The following is a 19195-nucleotide window of genomic DNA, read 5'->3' as shown; positions in this document are numbered from 1 at the left end:
TCACGACGGTCGGCGGTAAAAGTATTGGTCGGCGGTAGTCGGCGGTAAAAAGTACCACCCATTTTATACTATTATGACCAATTAAACTTACAGAGGCCAGTGTAGTGGCACAACTATTGCATAACTCCAAATATTCGCGTTTTAATTAATGAAGCGTTATTTTTATCGAACAAACACCGTCATACATCTCCCGTTTAGAAATGGCGTTCTTAGTAACGGATTAAGGACTCGATTTTAAATACGATGATTTATACCCGTTTCAGGTAGGATTTCATGCCTAATTGAAGTTGGATGTGGCAGAAATATTATAAATAACAATAATCAATGTTGTTTTGATGAAAAATATTGTCAATTTTGCTTACTGATGGGCTTTGCTACGTGGGACTTATAGGACCATATCTTATCTCGAAACATGGAGGGTCGAGAGATGAGGTTTGTTATTTATACCTTTCCCTCCACGCCCCACCCCAAGGCCTTGGGAAATTTTTTGAAATTCTGTATCTTAGAGGCATTTTCAAGTATATTTGCGGGAATATTGCCTACCAAGCTACTATATGTAGATATGATGGCTGTAGGCCTACATGTTCTATGGGCCCATTTCTGGCGACTATTCACAGCTGAATTTTGAAGAATGCAGAATTATTAGGCTACCTGTGAATAAAAACTCAGAAAAGTTGGTTAGCAAAATATACCATTTGCCAACCACCTGTAAAAACTAGTCGGCGACTTGGTTCCTCCGCCACTGTAATCAGAATATACTTTACTAAACTAAACAGCCCCCCCCCCCCAAAAAAAAAAAACCAAAAAAAAAAACAAAAACAAAAAAAAACCGTCAGTACGATTTCAAAATCAGAGAAAATAAATGGATCAAAGCAATTTTTTGTGAACAGTATGTTGACACATTAGTGATCAATTCATCACAATCCCAAGATATTACGAGAAGGTTTCGAGTCTGTACACATCTGTACCTGGAGTGGACCAGACGATTGATGAACACCATCGACACCTAGAACCACACTCTCAGAAACGCCTGGCGAAATCCATCGGCTGTGTTTGGTCTCGGTACGGCGTTATTAAGTCTCCTCTAAATTTCATCCCAAAATGTTCAATCGGGTTGAAGTCCGGACTAAGGGCTGGCTAGTGCATAACCTTGACACCGTTCTGCTGTAAAAAAGTCCCAAGTAACTCTGGCGGTGTGGGCACGGGCTTTGTCATGCTGGAAAACGTTGTTTCGAGAAAGGATTTTCGTTGTCTTTTAATTGTCTCTTTGGTATCAAAAGATGTAGGAAATGCAGTCGAATATCTCTACGGCCAGTCATCGTGTTTGAAGAAGAAACAGACTTAAGGTTGGTAAGCTAGCCGTATACCTTGCATGGGACTTGTGCTTTGACTAGATTGACAAATGTTTAAGAACAAAGTTGTGCTTAAAGATACATTATGGGAGATTCGTTAACGAGTTGGCAGTTCTCACTATAATAGTTAAAAACTAAATAATGTAAAGGCAATTTGCTGAAAATTTCATTCAAATTGATCCACTATGAACCGAGAACTAAGCGTTTGAAATTTCAGCCTAGCCTCGACCATCATTACTAAAGTCAGTACGATAAGCATAGTCTCGATTATCCATTTAATCGTTAAATCGTGAAGGAAAGTTATGCAGTAAATCGGCTCATAATCCACTTAAAATCGCAGGCTAGCGATGCCATCGAGATAAGTTAATTAATGTCAAATTAATAATTGAGATAACATTTCAGGCCTAAAAAAGACCCTGCAATAGACAGATTTAGCGCTTGCATAATGTATGTTTAATTATTTTCTTGGAACGTGCTTGTGCTTACCCTGAAGTCTACTTACAATCTAAGCACAAGAATGTTCATAAGAATTTTCTGGGAACACAAAATAAGGTAAGTTTACTTAAATGCAAAGTCTACTTAAAATCTAAGTACAAGAACGTGCTTAAGAATTTTCTAGGGATCGGGCCCTGGTCCTGCCATCTACAGTCGATACGCAATACCGACTCTCATCTGTGAACAGAACAGCTCTCCAGTTCTGTTGTTGTTGGGCAAACTGTAGACGTTCACGTCGATGGCAAGGGGTGAAGATCGGTCCACGGTAAGGTCTACGGCAATGGATGTTAACTCTGGTTAGACGTCGGCACACTGTATCGGTACTGACAGGGTTATCTCTATATAAGGCTCTGGGTAATGATGGGTCTACCAAGCGCCTGGTTCCTCTGAGCTGTCGTGAGTCGTCGCATGCTGCTGACGTTTTAGTGTGAATGATTCAACCAGGTATGGTGGTGCATTTTATAGGGCTGGCCCCGGTGAATAGCACGTGCAGCATTAGTTACATGAAAATCATGGAGAACACATTACCATCTCAGAAGTCAGGTTGCGTTTTTGAGAACAAATTTTGGTTCAATTCTGTGTTTGGGAAGGAACCTTATTGCTCAGGTAAAGTTGGAGATGTGGTCACAAATATACAATAAAAACATTAGGCAAGTTTTATGCAATGCGTCTATTCAGAGTAACATACCAACCTGGCGTTTCTTTTGCTACTTATGTTATATTGATACTTTTGACTCGTCTGTGTTAAAATGTTTTTCGATTAGGCTATATATTTATACGGGAATTTTTTTTTATTTATTTATCTGAAAAATGTTTCAATGTAGGCCTATATATATATATTTTACCGTCCCAACCGATTAACTCAACTTGTTGCTAGATTTTATGCTCTCAGTCAAATGATTTAAATGATTACCCTAGTGGAATGTCATTTTATTCCTCGATTACGACTGACTTGATTTGATATTAATAATGCTGACCACGTATTGCAATGATTTCTGCTTGTGTATAGACCCGGTTATCCAATTACATGTACATTTTGGAATTTGGGGGAGTCTAGGCCAATTACACAAGGAAAAAATCTCACAAAGTTTGATAATAATTTTAACTGCACAAGATGGCGATACAGGGTTACAAGTCTTTCACTCAGAATTAACTCTTGGCCAACTACGCATCCCCAGTTTCGAATCCCCAGTTGTACGTGACAAGGAGTAGGGTCGCATGTCCAACCTCGTGGGTTTTCTCCAGGTCCTCCGGTTTCCTCCCACTGCTAAAGACCCCTACGCGCAAGCGAATTATTGAAATAAAATTAAACCATATGTTAGTCCCGAAATGACCTAGTTTGTGTCGAGTTGACGTTAAACCCCATTTCTCTCTCTCTCTCTCTTTCATAATAATTTTAATTGCACTCAGAATAAACCAGTTTTGTTCGCTGAAAGTATATCAGGGTTCTGGTCTAATGGGAGGTAACTCCATTTTACAACCACTTCACTTGTAATAGTAAGCTGATACCACTTACTTATAAGAACCTGGGCCTTTTAGTAATGTCAATTTCTGTTAATATATAAGTGATCATTATTATTAACTAATGTCTAGTATGTATACAAATTGGTTAGCAATTATACAGTTGTCATTAATTAGCAGGTGTGTAACTAGCTGTAAAATAATATGGTGTATTCCCACGAAGGCGCAGTTACAGAGCGTGACCAAAATTTGTCGGCTTTCGTTTGAAGAGAGGCATGTTGCTATTAGGACCCAATTAACAGTGTTAAAGATTTTATGAATTTGTATTCACTCTGAACCAACAACACTATGGAAGGATGGCATGCAAGAATCAAGAAGATAGTTGGAAAAGCCCATCCGAATGTTTTTGAAATGATCACATTTTAACAACAAGAACAAAATATTAAACACCAAGGAAGAGATATAAATATGCCCAAATCCAAAGCCAGCTCCAGGAATTAAAAGGAGAGGGAGAGAGAAATGGGGTTTAACGTCCACTCGACACAAACTAGGTCATTTCGGGACTAACATATGTTTTTTAAATTTTATTTCAATAATTCGCTTGCGCGTAGGGTCTTTAGCCGTGGGAGGAAACCAGAGGACCCGGAGAAAACCCACGGGGTTGGACAGGCGACCCTACTCCTTGCCACGTGAATTAAAAGGAAGACACGAGGCAGAGGAATTGACTTTAGTCGAGTAATTAGACAGGATGTCTTATTTGGCGAAATTAAATTAATTTTTGTTATAGTGTAGTTATGTTTTCATTTCTTATGCCAAAAATGATGCTAAAATGTTGGTTAATTAGTTACATTGGGGATTATAAAAGTGTAAATTCTTATCATAACAATCTATAACACCATTGTTACGATTTTAACCTATTTTAATCCCTACGAGCTGGATTCCCAGGAAGTCGCCGAAAACGTCCTCGTTTAATCCGTTACGGTCAATAACTGCGCCTTCGTGGGAATAAACCTAAAATATGTCACTACTGGTGCAAAAGCAGGACGAATTATAACACCCATGACTATTGAATACACAAACCTGAACAATAGTGGTGTATATCATTCAATAGTCACAGTTTTAACACCTTAGTGACAAAACACCTAATGACCACAGCCTGATTACTAACTAACTGTTTTTACTAGCTAATAAACATTATGAATATAAAATTACAATGTTGATCCGTTTGTGGAAATATCAAATTTTCATTTATAAAAGTATTTGTGTTGCTAAGTCAACCATATATCAACTTTACAGTGTTGGTTATCAACTTATCATTGTGTTCTTTTACGTATTTCCACATTTTGATGATATGGTTCTTTATTCGGTGAATTTATATTCAAATTTTTAGGACCAATGTCTAGGTCATATGTAATTTTATTATTTTTCATTAATACTTGGTTAGTCATTAGATGCAGACAGCAATTAATCTGTCAGTCGATTTAAATTATGACAGGCTGTTTGATCTGTTATGTTTCTTTAATTATTGTTTTAAATGTCTTAAGAGGGAGAGAAAGATGGGGTTTAACCTCCACTCGACACAAACTAGGTGATTTCGGGACTAACATATGGTTTTTAATTTTATTTCAATAATTCACTTGTGCATAGGGGTCTTTAGCAGTGGGAGGAAACCGGAGGACCCGGAGAAAACCCACGAGGTTGGACAGGCGACCCTACTCCTTGTCACGTACAACCGGGGATTTGAAACCACGCCAGTCGACTCAATGACAGACTTTATGATACAGCGCACGCACGCTAACCATTCAGCCATCCAACCCCCCAAATGTCTTAAGACTTTTCAATAATTATATGTTTATATCAACACTTTTATAGTAACTAATTAATATAAAAAGACAAATGTATGTAAGATGAATCAGTATGACATCTTATGTGAAGCATCAGCACCTTTTACCCATTAGCACCTTAATTCTTTAGATCGTAAGGTTTGTTAGTGGTTTCTCTTTCCCGCTTGTTTGTGACAAGGAATTGGGTCGCCTGTCCAGCCTCGTGGGTTTTCTCTGGGTCCTCCCACTGCTAAAGACCCCCTAAGTGGAAGCGAATTATTGAAATAAAATTAAACCATAATTGTGTCGAGTGGACATTAAACCCCATTTCTCTTTCTCATTCTCTCTTTCATTTTAACAGGGAAATGAAATGAAATGGGGTTTAACGCCCTACTGTTCTGCCAAGGGATCTTTTACGTGCACGCCAATGTGTACACGGGACCTCGGTTTTTCATCCCATCCGAACGACTAGACAGCTGTCCTTGTCAGGCCCTTGGTCCTGCATCACTGACAAGGGGAAACCACGCCGGAAAATCGTGATGAACTTTCTCGGCCAATGCAGGGATCGAACACCCGACCTCCAGGCTAGCGAGCCAGCATCTTACCCATTTAGCCACGTGATTCCCTATTTTAACACGGAGAAAGTAAGTTCAGAGTTGTTCCTGCACATTTTAGCCCATAATATGACATCATATGTGGTGTTAGTGTTAGGGTAAGGACCTGCAGATTTCGTCAAAGTTTTGAGATGTAAACAGGGCTAGCACTAACCCTAACACTGGACCAAGCCTAACCCTAACCCACATACGTCATATGTGCGCAGGACCGTCTCCGATTTAGCATTCTCCTTTATTACATTACTATTTCAACCCATTAACCCCTGTCCAACCTTGTGGGTTTTCCCCGGGTCCTCCGGTTTCCTTCCACTGCTAAAGACCGCTATGCGCAAGCGAATTATTGAAATTAAATTTTAAAAAACAACATGTTAGTCCCGAAATGACCTAGTTTGTGTCGAGTGGATGTTAAACGCCATTTCTCTCTCTCTCTCTCTCCCATTACTATTTCAACCCATTAACCCATTACTATTTGAACCCATTACTATTTGAACCCATTACCACCTTAACCCATTACCATTTTAAGACATTACTATTTGAACCCATTACCATTTTACCCCTTTACCCCTTTAACCCATTGCCATTTAATCCATTACCATCTTAATCCATTACCATTTTTATCCATTACCACCTTAACCCATTACCATTTTAACCCATTACCACCTTAATCCATTACCATTTTAATACATTACTATTTGAACCCATTACCATTTTACCCCTTTAACCCATTGCCATTTAATCCATTACCATCTTAATCCATTGCCATTTTAATCCATTACCATCTTAACCGATTACCATTTTCACCCTTTGCCATTTAATCCATTACCATCTTAATCCATTGCCATCTTAACCCATTACCATTTGAACCCATTACCATTGAACCCATTACCAATTACCATTTGAACCCATTACCATTTGAACCCATTACCACCTATTACCATTTTAACTCATTACCATCTTACCCCATTACCATTTTAACTCATTACTATTTGAACCATTGCCATTTGAACCCATTACCATTTGAACCCATTACCATTTTAACACATTACCATTTTAACACATTACCACCTAAACACATTACCACTTTAACCCATTACCATTTGAATCCATTACCATTTTAACCCCTTACCATTTTAACCCCTTACCATTTGAACCCATTACCATTTGAATCCATAACGATTTGAATCCATTACCATTTTAAGCCATTACCATTTGAATCCATTACCATTTGAACCCATAACCACCTTAACCCATGACCATTTTACACATTACCACCTAAACCCATTACCACCTAAACCCATTACCACTTTGACCCATTACCATTTTAACACATTACCACTTTGACCCATTACCTTTACCATTTTAACCCATGCATTACCATTTAAAGAAAAAAATATTTTATTAAAATAAATGTATTTGTAACAATATTCTATATCATCCAAATGATAACAATATGATTATTATTATACAAAGTACATACAGCAAATTGTTAACGGGTTTATGTGAAAGATAGGTTGCCAGGCAATGAAACATACGCCCACAGCAGCTAAGTCGTCCGGGCAGTCAACAAGAGTTGTCGCATATTTTTAATTTTCGGTAATGAAACATTTATAATACACTAAAATCTGATTATAAATTTAAAATCAATCGGATATTAACTTTGGCCTCTAGAGCGTCCACAAGATTTTTCAAAGTGATCAAGGGCCATAACTCTGGCAGTAATAATCGGAAATCGCTGAATATCAATAGGCTTCTTCGTCTCAAGACCTTAAACACTGTGTATAAATTTAAAGTCAGTCGGATATTAACTTTAGCCTCTAGAGCTTGTGGACGCCGGACGGGGGCGACGACAATATATACCACATTTAAATGTGGGCGTATAAAAATGAAATGAAATGGAATTTCAAGACACGTTATTGAAAGATAGACACACTAGCCGAATGTGTCCGCATCGTAGAATTCATTAATTTATAACCACTCATATTACGAGGTCACATGATTGTTTGAAGATATGGTCGCTGCCATGTTTAATCATGTAACCTGAAAGGTCATGCAATCGACTGGTAATTCGAGCGAATGATTCGCCAAGTGTCTCCACTCATTTGGCTGCAATTCAGTGCCAATTGATTTGGCTAGTCTGTCGTGGGTCATGGTGACTAAATGGGTAAGACGCTGGCTTGATAACCTGCATTGGCTGAGAAAGTTCATCCAAATTTTCCAGCGTGGTTTCCTCTAGTCAGTGATGCAGGACAGAGGGCCTGACAAGGACAGCTGTCTAATTATTTGGATGGATGAAAAAAACGAGGTCTCGTGTACACATTGGCGTGCACGTAAAAAATCCCTTGACAGATGGAATTCGATATTAGAGTAGGCCGAAGTGGCACTGTCTGGGCAAAATTTCCCTCATAGCACACTGTATGGCGTATGCCCGTCTTCATTAGCCCAGGTAGGAGCAGAACAGTAGGAGAGAGAGAGAAATGGGGTTTAACGTCCACTCGACACAAACTAGGTCATTTCGGGACTAACATAATATGGTTTAATTTTATTTCAATAATTTGCTTGCGCGTAGGGGTCTTTTAGCAGTGAGAGGAAACCGGAGGACCCGGAGAAATCCCACGAGGTTGGACAGACGACCCTACTCCTTGCCACGTACAACCGGGGATTCGAAACCACGCCAGTCGACTCAATGACAGACTTTATGATACAGCGCGTGCACGCTAACCATTCAGCCATCCAACCCCCCTCAGAAAAGTAGGACGTTAAACCCCATTTCATTTCATTTTATTTCGTATTGCACCAAACATATGGTGAAAATTGAGACTGGCTAAATTATATCACAATCCATAAATTTAGATGGATATCACAGGATTTTTATATAACTTAAAATATAGTTATAACTATGCATATAAATATTTATCTGAAATAACATAATAAGATAAAGCGCACACGTTCCAGCTAGTATAGCTGCTCAGTGGCGCTGGTTTTACATCAAGATAAATACTTTAAAAATACATTTTAAATTTGAGATATATTAAATTTATAATTATTTTAAAAAACATATACGATTTAAACAATTATTTAAAAAACACACAAGGCTTAAAATTACTCAAAATTTAAAATATATATAAGTTTTAAAAGTTAATTAGCAAATACGAATAAAATCATTACATGAATAAAGCAATTTAAACACTATTTACACACTATTTATAAGCATGATTAAAAAGTTCAGTTTTAAGGTTTTTCTTAAATACTGCATAGTTTGAGCTTGATTTGGTTTGTTGGGAAAGTTTGTTCCACAGCATCGGGGCAGAAAATGAGAAGGCTCTTTGTCCAAATAGGGTAGTGACTTTTGGAATTTCCAAAAGATTTTGATCACTTGATCTTAAAGATCTTGATGGCCTGTAAGGTTGAATTAGGTCTTTAAGATATCTTGGAGCATTGTCACAGTTTAAACAGAGGTATGTCAATGATAATATTTTAAACTTAATACGGAATGGGATTGGAAGCCAATGTAAGACTTTGAGCACTGGTGTTATATGTATACTCCTGTTTGTCCGGGACACTATTCGGGCAGCTTTATTTTGAATTAGCTGTAACGGTTGGATATATGAAGAATATGAAATTTAAGTTTTAAAATTTAAAACTAGAACTGCGATGCAGTAATGACGGGTTTCACCGGTGCCACGTTACCCTAAACATATGTCACTTCCGGTACCAATGAAACCATCAAACAGGTTTCCACATAAGCATTGCACACATCAAATAAAATGGACGCCGAATCAATCAAATCCAGCAATATCAATTCATTTTATACATTTGTTACATGTAAGTGTACAGTACTTCCAGTGATAATGAAAATCTTCAATTCGTTTTATGAAATCAGAAATGGCATAAGGCATCACATGGTGAAAATTTTATGTAAATCGAATAATAATTGCCACTTTTATAGACCAAAAACCTTGAAAAGTGACTTGTAGAAAACCATTTTCTGGTATCTGTATGATCATATGGGTTCAATCTATTTGTTGATTGGAATCAAATATCATAATTTTAAAAACATTACAAATCAGACTCATTTGAATAAAATATCTGTTTTGAAGGCTAAAAATACAGTTTTTGCCAAAATGATGTTACTTCCGGTGATAATGAAAATCTTAAATTACATGTATGAAAATTACACAGTTAAAATTTTATGAAAATCGAATAATAATTGACACTTTTATGGACCAAAAGCCTTGAAAAGTGACCTGTTGAAAATCGCCTATTTCTCTGCAACTGAAAAGTTAGAAACAATTTTCTGAAATCTATATGACCGTATTAATTTTATTAATATGTGAATGTAAACCAAAAGTTAAAATTATTAATACATATTAAATAATTCTTGGTTGAAAAAAATATTGATTTTAAAAGTTAAAAATGCATTTTTTGACAAAATGGCGTCACTTCCGGTGTCAATTTTAAATTGTAATCAATTTGATCTGACGCATACTTGCTTTTTGAATCAAATGGTGTCACTTTTGTGAAAATCCAATAATAATTGACTATTTTACAGGCAAAATAACGAAAACAGTGACTTATGCGAAATTGCCCATTTCTAGGTAACTGCCTATATTACAAACTAATTTTAACATACATTTTCATCGTATGGATTATAGCTACAAGTTTATAAAAGTTACGTAGAAATATTTTAAAATCTGAAAAGTCTGAATGGGTTGTAAATAGGTCAATTTTACACCTTTTTTCACCTCTTAATCGAATTTGCTCGAAAATGAAATCGAAATTAAAAAAAACTGAGCTCACACCTTTTTGCGCCTTTAAAGGGCACACTCTTTTAGTTATATCTCTTTTAGTTATGTTAAAATCCGCCGATTATTGTAAATATTACGGCAATATTTAAAACAACAACAACTTCGGAGATTTCGGACATTTCGCATTGTCGCGGAATGTTCGAAATAGATTTAATCTCTAAGTCATGCCGACTTTCCCGTAAAACCAAAGATATGGGATCGGTTCGACAAGTAGTTTCTGAGATACCGATGAAACCATTAAACAGGTTTCCATATAAGCATTGCACACATAAAATAAAATGTACGCAGAATCAACCAAATCCAGCAATATCAATTCATTGTATACATTTGTTACATGTAAGTGATCCTGACAAAATTACATTACTTCCGGTTAAACATTTTGTTACCATGCGTTAGATATGTAAAACGAGAGCATCGCTACCGCTGCAATATACGTCCACATTCATACTTTGATAAATATGAAGAGAATGAAGTATGAAATGGCTGCAACGACTGTAATATGACAAGAGGCAAAGAAGGCTAGGCGTTGGGTATGTTTTGCCAAATTTACAGACTAAATATAAACAAAAAATAGGTGCCACATCACCCCTGGGGTTTGGGCACCACATCGCCCCTGGGGTTTGGGCATGCACGAAAATGAATAGTTGCTATCCATACAGTAAAATGAATAAATATGCGAAGTTTCAAAATGATCCATTCAGAATTCCCGCCTGTAGACAACAAACACAAAAATTGGCCGTGGTTCTGCCCCTGGCTGTTGGACATGGATCAATATGAATAGGTACAACCCTATGATGGATCATGCCGAATTGGATCAAAGTCTGTTAATATATTGCAACCTTTAGAGTATTTACAGACAAAATATTAACAAAAACTGCCAAAGATGGTCGGATCATGCACCAAAATCAATAGTTGCCGTCCATAGGCTATAAGGAATACGTATGCCAAATTCCAAGATAACATACCTATAAGTTCAAGGGATATTCCTGATTTGACAATGAACCTCCCAAATTTGATTACTGCCATAGAAATATTGTTTTATTTGGATTTTAGAACACATAGTAGGTTATGACTTCAGGTCTATCGAAAGTTTTACGAAATATATGAACTAAAATTTACAAATTAATGATTTTATTTGATCAGAAATATTAAACTAAATTAAACTACTGACACCCGATAATAGATTAGAATATTAGTAAAAAATTATTAATAATAAATTTGGTACTAAATTATAATAACGAATGACACCCAAACATAAGACTTTTTAAAAATGTACATCCTGAAAACGCACATGTACTTGCAGTTACATGAATTTATAATTTATTTAGTGTGAGAGAGAGAGAGAGAGAGAGACATTGTCATTGCAGTACCAAAAGGTCTTTAGCAGTGGGAGGAAAGGGGGAGAAAACGGTGGTTTGAAACGTCAACAAATAACCGGTATAAATACTTCTAACACTTACAAAGCGTTCTGAAAAATAAGTTGAACAAAGGCTCTCAGAAACCACTCACAAAAACCCGAATGTTACATGGGTGACAACTATTTAAAGCATATCACGTCAGTTTGACATTGTTAAATGGAGTTTGACATTGTTAAATGGAGTTATCTCCCCAAAATCGGGCATGCACCCAAAAGAAAAGGGACCAACCTCAGGGTATAAGGAATATGTATTTTAAGTTTCAAGATGATCGATTTAGAATTGTGGCCTGTAGGCGACACACAAAAAGAAAATTGGCATGGCTCTGCCCCTGGGGGTTGGGCATGTAGGGCCTACTCCAAATGATAAGGATGTTCCAAATGATAGGAATGTTCCTTAGGGTACAAAGAATAAGTATATAAAGTGTGGCTCTGCCCCTGGGGGTTGGGCATGTACCCCAAACGATAGGGATGTTCCTTAGGGTACAAAGAATGTGTATGCAAGATTATAAGTTAAGAAATGTGGCCTGTAGACGACAAACAAACAAATACTAGAAATGGGCGTGGCTCTGCCCCTGGGGGTCGGGCATGCACCAAAAACAATAGGGATCTTCCTTGGGGTATAAGGAATAAGTATACCAAGTTTGAAGAAAATCCAGTAAGAATTGCGCCCTGTAGGCGACACAAAGACACACGAAAAGAAAATGGGAAATGGGCGTGGCTCTGCCCCTGGGGGTTGGGCATGTACCCCAAACGATAGGGATGTTCCTTAGGGTACAAAGAATGTGTATGCAAGATTATAAGTTAAGAAATGTGGCCTGTAGACGACAAACAAACAAATACTAGAAATGGGCGTGGCTCTGTCCCTGGGGGTCGGGCATGCACCAAAAACAATAGGGATCTTCCTTGGGGTATAAGGAATAAGTATACCAAGTTTGAAGAAAATCCAGTAAGAATTGCGCCCTGTAGGCGACACAAAGACACACGAAAAGAAAATGGGCGTGGCTCTGCCCCTGGGGGTTGGGCATGCACCCCAAACGATAGGGATGTTCCTTAGGGTACAAAGAATGTGTATGCAAAGTTTCAAGATTATTAGTTAAGAAATGTGGCCTGTAGACGACAAACAAACAAATACTAGAAATGGGCGTGGCTCTGCCCCGGGGGGTCGGGCATGCACCAAAAACAATAGGGATCTTCCTTGGGGTATAAGGAATAAGTATACCAAGTTTGAAGAAAATCCATGAAGAATTGCGCCCTGTAGGCGAACCACAGACACACACACACACACACACACACACACACACACACACATACATACATACACACACACACACACACAGACAGGGGCGACGGCATAATACGTTCACATTATGAATGTGGACGTATAAAAAGTGATCCTGACAAAATTTATTACTAACTTAAAGGAGCTAAATCGCTAACATTTGGGACCTAGAAATTGACAAAAGTGGGTCACAACGCATATAATACTGTAATATGAATGTATATAAACTGATTTACATTCAGTTATGTTCGGCAAAATAAGCCAGCAGTCTCAAGCGAGTGCAAATTTCTAGCGTCTGGTTATTCCACTCTACATACGCCGTTTGATTTGGTGCAATGTGTCTAGCCTCGTCCCTCGAATCTCTTGATACAACTGGGGCTGAAGCGCATTTTGGTACACGATTCGTGTACCAATGGTAAAATGATTATTTTGTCTCAAATATTGGATATCATAAGCCCATCTTTTTCCGGTAAGATCACAACATGAATGTTGATTTAATTTGACAAATAAATCTTGTTTTCAATGTTGAAGATTTTAGATGATAATGAGTTAGAGACTTAGCTACTTTAACACTAAGTTAGCTGACTATCTAATGGAACTTAAAATGTGAAAAAAGTCTTAAAAAGTGATCCTGACAAAATTGTTTTTTTCTCGACAAAGAAAGATGGTAGAAGCAATTTTGGGACATCTACATGTATATGATCATATTGATCCAATCTATATCTCCATTGGAATCAAATATCATAATGTTAAACGAATAATAAATATAACTCACTTCAAAAAATATTTGTTTTGAAGGCTAAAAATACAGTTTTTGTCAAAACGACATTACTTCCGGGGATAATGAAAATTTTAAATTAGTTCTATGAAATCACAAATGGCATCAGGCATCACATGGTGAAAATTGTATGAAAATCGAATAATAATTGACACTTTTATAACCCAAAAACGTTGAAAAGTGACTTGTAGAAAATCGTCTATTTCTCTGCAACCGTAAAAGTTAGGAACCATTTTGTGGTATCTGTATGATCGTATTGGTTCATTCTATTTGTTTATGGCAATCAAATCTCTTAATTTTAAAAACATTACAAATCAAACTCATTTGAATAAAATATCTGTTTTGAAGGCTATAAATACAGTTTTTGCCCATATGACGCCATTTCCGGTGACAGTGAAAATGTAAAATTGGATCCGCCCAGTCAAAAATGGCATTAGGCATCATATGGTGAAAAAAAATAGAAAATCGGATTATAATTAACTCTTTTACAGGCAAAATTACGTGAAAAGTGACGCATGCAAAATTGCCTATTTTACCGGCAACTGCTAATATTACACATACATTGTCATCGTATGGATTAATGCTACAGGTTCGAGAAAGTTGTCAAGAAATATTTTAAAATATGAAAAGCCTGTATGCATTGTAAATAGCTCATTTTTACACCTTTTTTCAGCATTAAATCAAAATGATGCAAATGCAAAACCTAAATAAAAAAAAAAATCAAAGCAAGACATATTTTGCGTCTTTATTATGAGCATTCATCTTGATCTATTAGATTTGTAAACATTAATATTTGCTTTTTAAAAGACCTTTCGACACGTCAAAATTGAAGTTTTAGGCAAAATTACGTCACTTCCGGTGCCGACAGAAACTTTTATAGGTAGAAGTAAGTTGAGAATTTGCACCAGGTGGGCTTTTCTTTTACACAAATCAGGCAATAAATAATTTACCCAGAACCCATACACTGAAATTAAAATGCGAAAAATCTTAAAAAGTGATCCTGACAAAATTGGTTATTTCTCGGCAAGGGAAGATGTTAGAAACAATTCTGTGATATCAATATGATCGTATTGATTGATACTATTTGTCCATAGGAATCAAATATCATAATTTTACACCAATAATGAATATCGCTTACTTCAAACAATTACTTGTTTTAGAGGCTAAAAATACAGTTTTTGCCAAAGTGACAGTACTTCCGGTGATAATGAAAATATTAAATTACTTGTATGAAATCGTAAATGGCATTAGTTATCACATAGTGAAATTTTTATGAAAATCGAATAATAATTGACAATTTTATGGACCAAAAACCTTGAAAAGTGACCTGCTGAAAATCGCCTATTTCTCCGCAACTGAACAAGTTAGAAACCATTTTGTGATATCTATATGATCGTATGGGTTCCTTCTATTAGTTGATTGAAATCAAATATCATAATTTTAAAAACATTACAAATCAGACTCATTTGAATAAAATATCTGTTTTGAAGGCTATAAATACATTTTTTGCCCAAATGGCGCCATTTCCAGTCACATTGAAAATGTTAAATTGGTTTGAACTAGTCAAAATTGACATTACGCATCAAATGGTGTTACCTGTATGAAAATCCAATAATAATTGGCTCTTTTACAGGCAAAATAGCGTAAAAAGTGCCACAACTGATCACATGACTGACACGTGATAACCTTCAAATTATCCTAGTTGGTTCATAATGTTTACAGTTTGCATGATTCAGGTTCATTGAAATTTCACTGTTGAGACACAAATTCTTTAAATGTACAATGTATTACACTGTGAAAATAATGTTCCCTTAAAACAAACTTATGGTATTGAAAGTGCAGCCACGTGACCCACACCCAACCATCTGGTGAAAATAAAACGGCTAGAAGGGTCCGGTTAAATCACCAATAATACTTTGTAGTTTAATTCAGTCATGCCTGTTAGAAATTTGGAAATCGCACCGTGTGGTTGGATATGTTCATCAATCGGGATGCAGGTCACTGTTAATATATTATATCATAGCTTGCAACAAATTATTCTTAAAGTACTGCATGACAAAGTTATCAGAATCAAAATTTGGTTCGCTCCATTCATGTCCAGACTTGGAGTTGCTGACCCACTGTTCGGGGTTGGAAAAGTTATCCACATCAGCTGGAACGAAGTCTTGTGCACTGGGTGAATACAAACCGGCCATGAACTCATCAAGTGTTGTCCCCGAATAATTAGATGCCGTTAAGTATTTTGTAAACATGTCACAGAGATACAAACAGTGATACACGCATGTGTTTCCCTGTTTCTGTAGTTTTAACTGACTCCATTCAACTCTGTCACGTAGGTCATCTGGAACGTTACCATGGGAATCAAAATACATGTACCGAGGCTTTCCATCACAAGGTACAACAATTATTGCTGTGCAGTGAAGCATCTCATGTTCTCCTTTCTGATTTTGGTCGGAAACAAAATAGAAGCCTGGTTCATAAGTTTCTAAATCGCGGGAAATATTTTCTTTGTAAACCATTTCCCGATAATGCTTATGAAGTTGGGGATTCATCAAAATAATAACATCTAACTGGGCTTTGGTTAGACCTCCTAGCATCAAATCACTGATGCCTTTTTTATCCGAAGTCTTGCTTATCAGTTTACAACATATCGCTTGTATAAATTCTGGGCTTGTGACGTGTTTGATACTCCTTTCGTCGTCATGTGGTGGAACTGGTAAGCGAGTTAGGCTTACATCATCTACGAAACTCTTTTCGTCGTCATCTGGTGGTGGAGCCGAGGGAGTTAACCATGTGCCATCAGCATATTCCACATCAATATCTTGGACCTCTTTAAATGAGGTATTGATAAGTAACTTTGATGCATTTTCTGGTACTGGTCTAGTGGAAGGAGTTAACCCCTCATCATCGATATATTCAGATTCTGTGGTTTCTATTTCATTAAGACCTATGGATGATGTACTTGTTGGTTTGTGTGACGCATTGTCTGGTACTGGTCTAGAGGAAGGAGTTAACCCTTCATCATCAGTATATTCCGGTTCTGTGGTTTCTATTTCATTAAGACCTATGGATGATGTACTCGTTGGTTTGTGTGACGCATTGTCTGGTACTGGTCTAGAGGAAGGAGTTAACCCTTCATCATCAGTATATTCCGGTTCTGTGGTTTCTATTTCATTAAGACCTATGGATGATGTACTCGTTGGTTTGTGTGACGCATTGTCTGGTACTGGTCTAGCGGAAGGAGTTAACCCCTCATCATCGGTATATTCCGGTTCTGTGGTTTCTATTTCATTAAGACCTATGTATGATGTACTCGTTGGTTTGTGTGACGCTTTGTCTGGTACTGGTCTAGCGGTAGGGTTTAACCCCTCATCATCAGTATATTCCGGTTCTGTGGTTTCTATTTCATTAAGACCTATGGATGATGTACTCGTTGGTTTGTGTGACGCATTGTCTGGTACTGGTCTAGAGGAAGGAGTTAACCCTTCATCATCAGTATATTCCGGTTCTGTGGTTTCTATTTCATTAAGACCTATGTATGATGTACTCGTTGGTTTGTGTGAGGCTTTGTCTGGTACTGGTCTAGCGGAAGGGTTTAACCCTTCATCATCAGTATATTCCGGTTCTGTGGTTTCTATTTCATTAAGACCTATGTATGATGTACTCGTTGGTTTGTGTGACGCTTTGTCTGGTACTGGTCTAGCGGTAGGGTTTAACCCCTCATCATCAGTATATTCCGGTTCTGTGGTTTCTATTTCATTAAGACCTATGTATGATGTACTCGTTGGTTTGTGTGAGGCTTTGTCTGGTACTGGTCTAGCGGTAGGAGTTAACCCCTCATCATCAGTATATTCCGGTTCTGTGGTTTCTATTTCATTAAGACCTATGTATGATGTACTCGTTGGTTTGTGTGAGGCTTTGTCTGGTACTGGTCTAGCGGTAGGGTTTAACCCCTCATCATCAGTATATTCCGGTTCTGTGGTTTCTATTTCATTAAGACCTATGGATGATGTACTCGTTGGTTTGTGCATAGATAATACCGTATGATTGCCGACTCGTTTTTAGAGCGCATGTTGCGTTCTGGTTCGTGCGCATATTTTTTTGCGCAGGGGGGGTTGTTTACTTCCGGTCTAGCTTTCGACAGTACGTACGCACAGTGACACGCGAAATTGACATTTTTGAAACTTATGTTTATGAAATTAATAAAATGAACACGTATATAAAAATTATATGAAAAAAAAGAACAAGATATCTCCTTCCAAAATATTTTTAGATTATTGCAAAAGATGAAATAGCTACTGTGTGACGTTAAGTTGAAAAAAGGTTACAAATGGGCAAAAAATGCCTTTCTTCATTCATGAATCATGTACCGTACCAATTTACACTAAAATTAGGAAATATTTTTGATATAGAGATAATACCTCAAACACCTTTATTTTTATTTTTCTAATACTTCAAAAAAAATGTTCTACAATTTAATTTGCAGAAGGAAAAAGGTTATATTGCGAGCTAACTAACCCGCACCTCTGTGCCACACACAGGCCTACGGTATAGGCCTATCTATAGTATGATTAATAAAATTAGATGTTGCATTTTATTATCAATTGCATGGTATATTAGAACAGTTTTAAAAATCTTGTTTATATTCAAATGTGTATTTTTTTAAATAAATTCAGCTTTGTTTGTATACTTTAGTTAATAAAGATGTAAATATCCCTACAAAATTCTTTTCCAATCTAGGCCTAATTAATAATTTTAGAAAATGGCCATTTATTTATTTTAAGTCCCTCTGACGCTCTGTCATTTAATTTAGTTAATTTTATAAATGCAGACCCCCCCCCCCAAAAAAAAAAAATACACACATACTTTTTTTTCAGCTTGCACAACTGGAAAAAAGTTTACTTATATAAATCCACCCCAATGTAAGCAATTATTTCATAGTCTTTTTGATCTAGGCTTTGTTGAGAAATTAAATTAGCTTCAGTAGATATAACAATTATATATAAGGAAAAAGAAAACACTATTAGTATTAAATAAAAAAGGAATTATTGCTTTAGTTATCTAAAATAGATTCTTCCAGGAATCCTGTACATTAAAAGATTTACAAGAGTTGATAAAGGCAACTTCATCCTTGATATCTGATATTTCAATGTTGGCCACACCAATTTGAT

Source organism: Patella vulgata, chromosome 5, assembly GCF_932274485.2.
Source record: "Patella vulgata chromosome 5, xgPatVulg1.2, whole genome shotgun sequence".
In the NCBI taxonomy this organism is placed as follows: Eukaryota; Metazoa; Mollusca; class Gastropoda; family Patellidae; genus Patella; species Patella vulgata.
The sequence above is the reverse complement of the archived record's forward strand: the minus strand, read 5'-3'. Positions refer to the sequence as shown.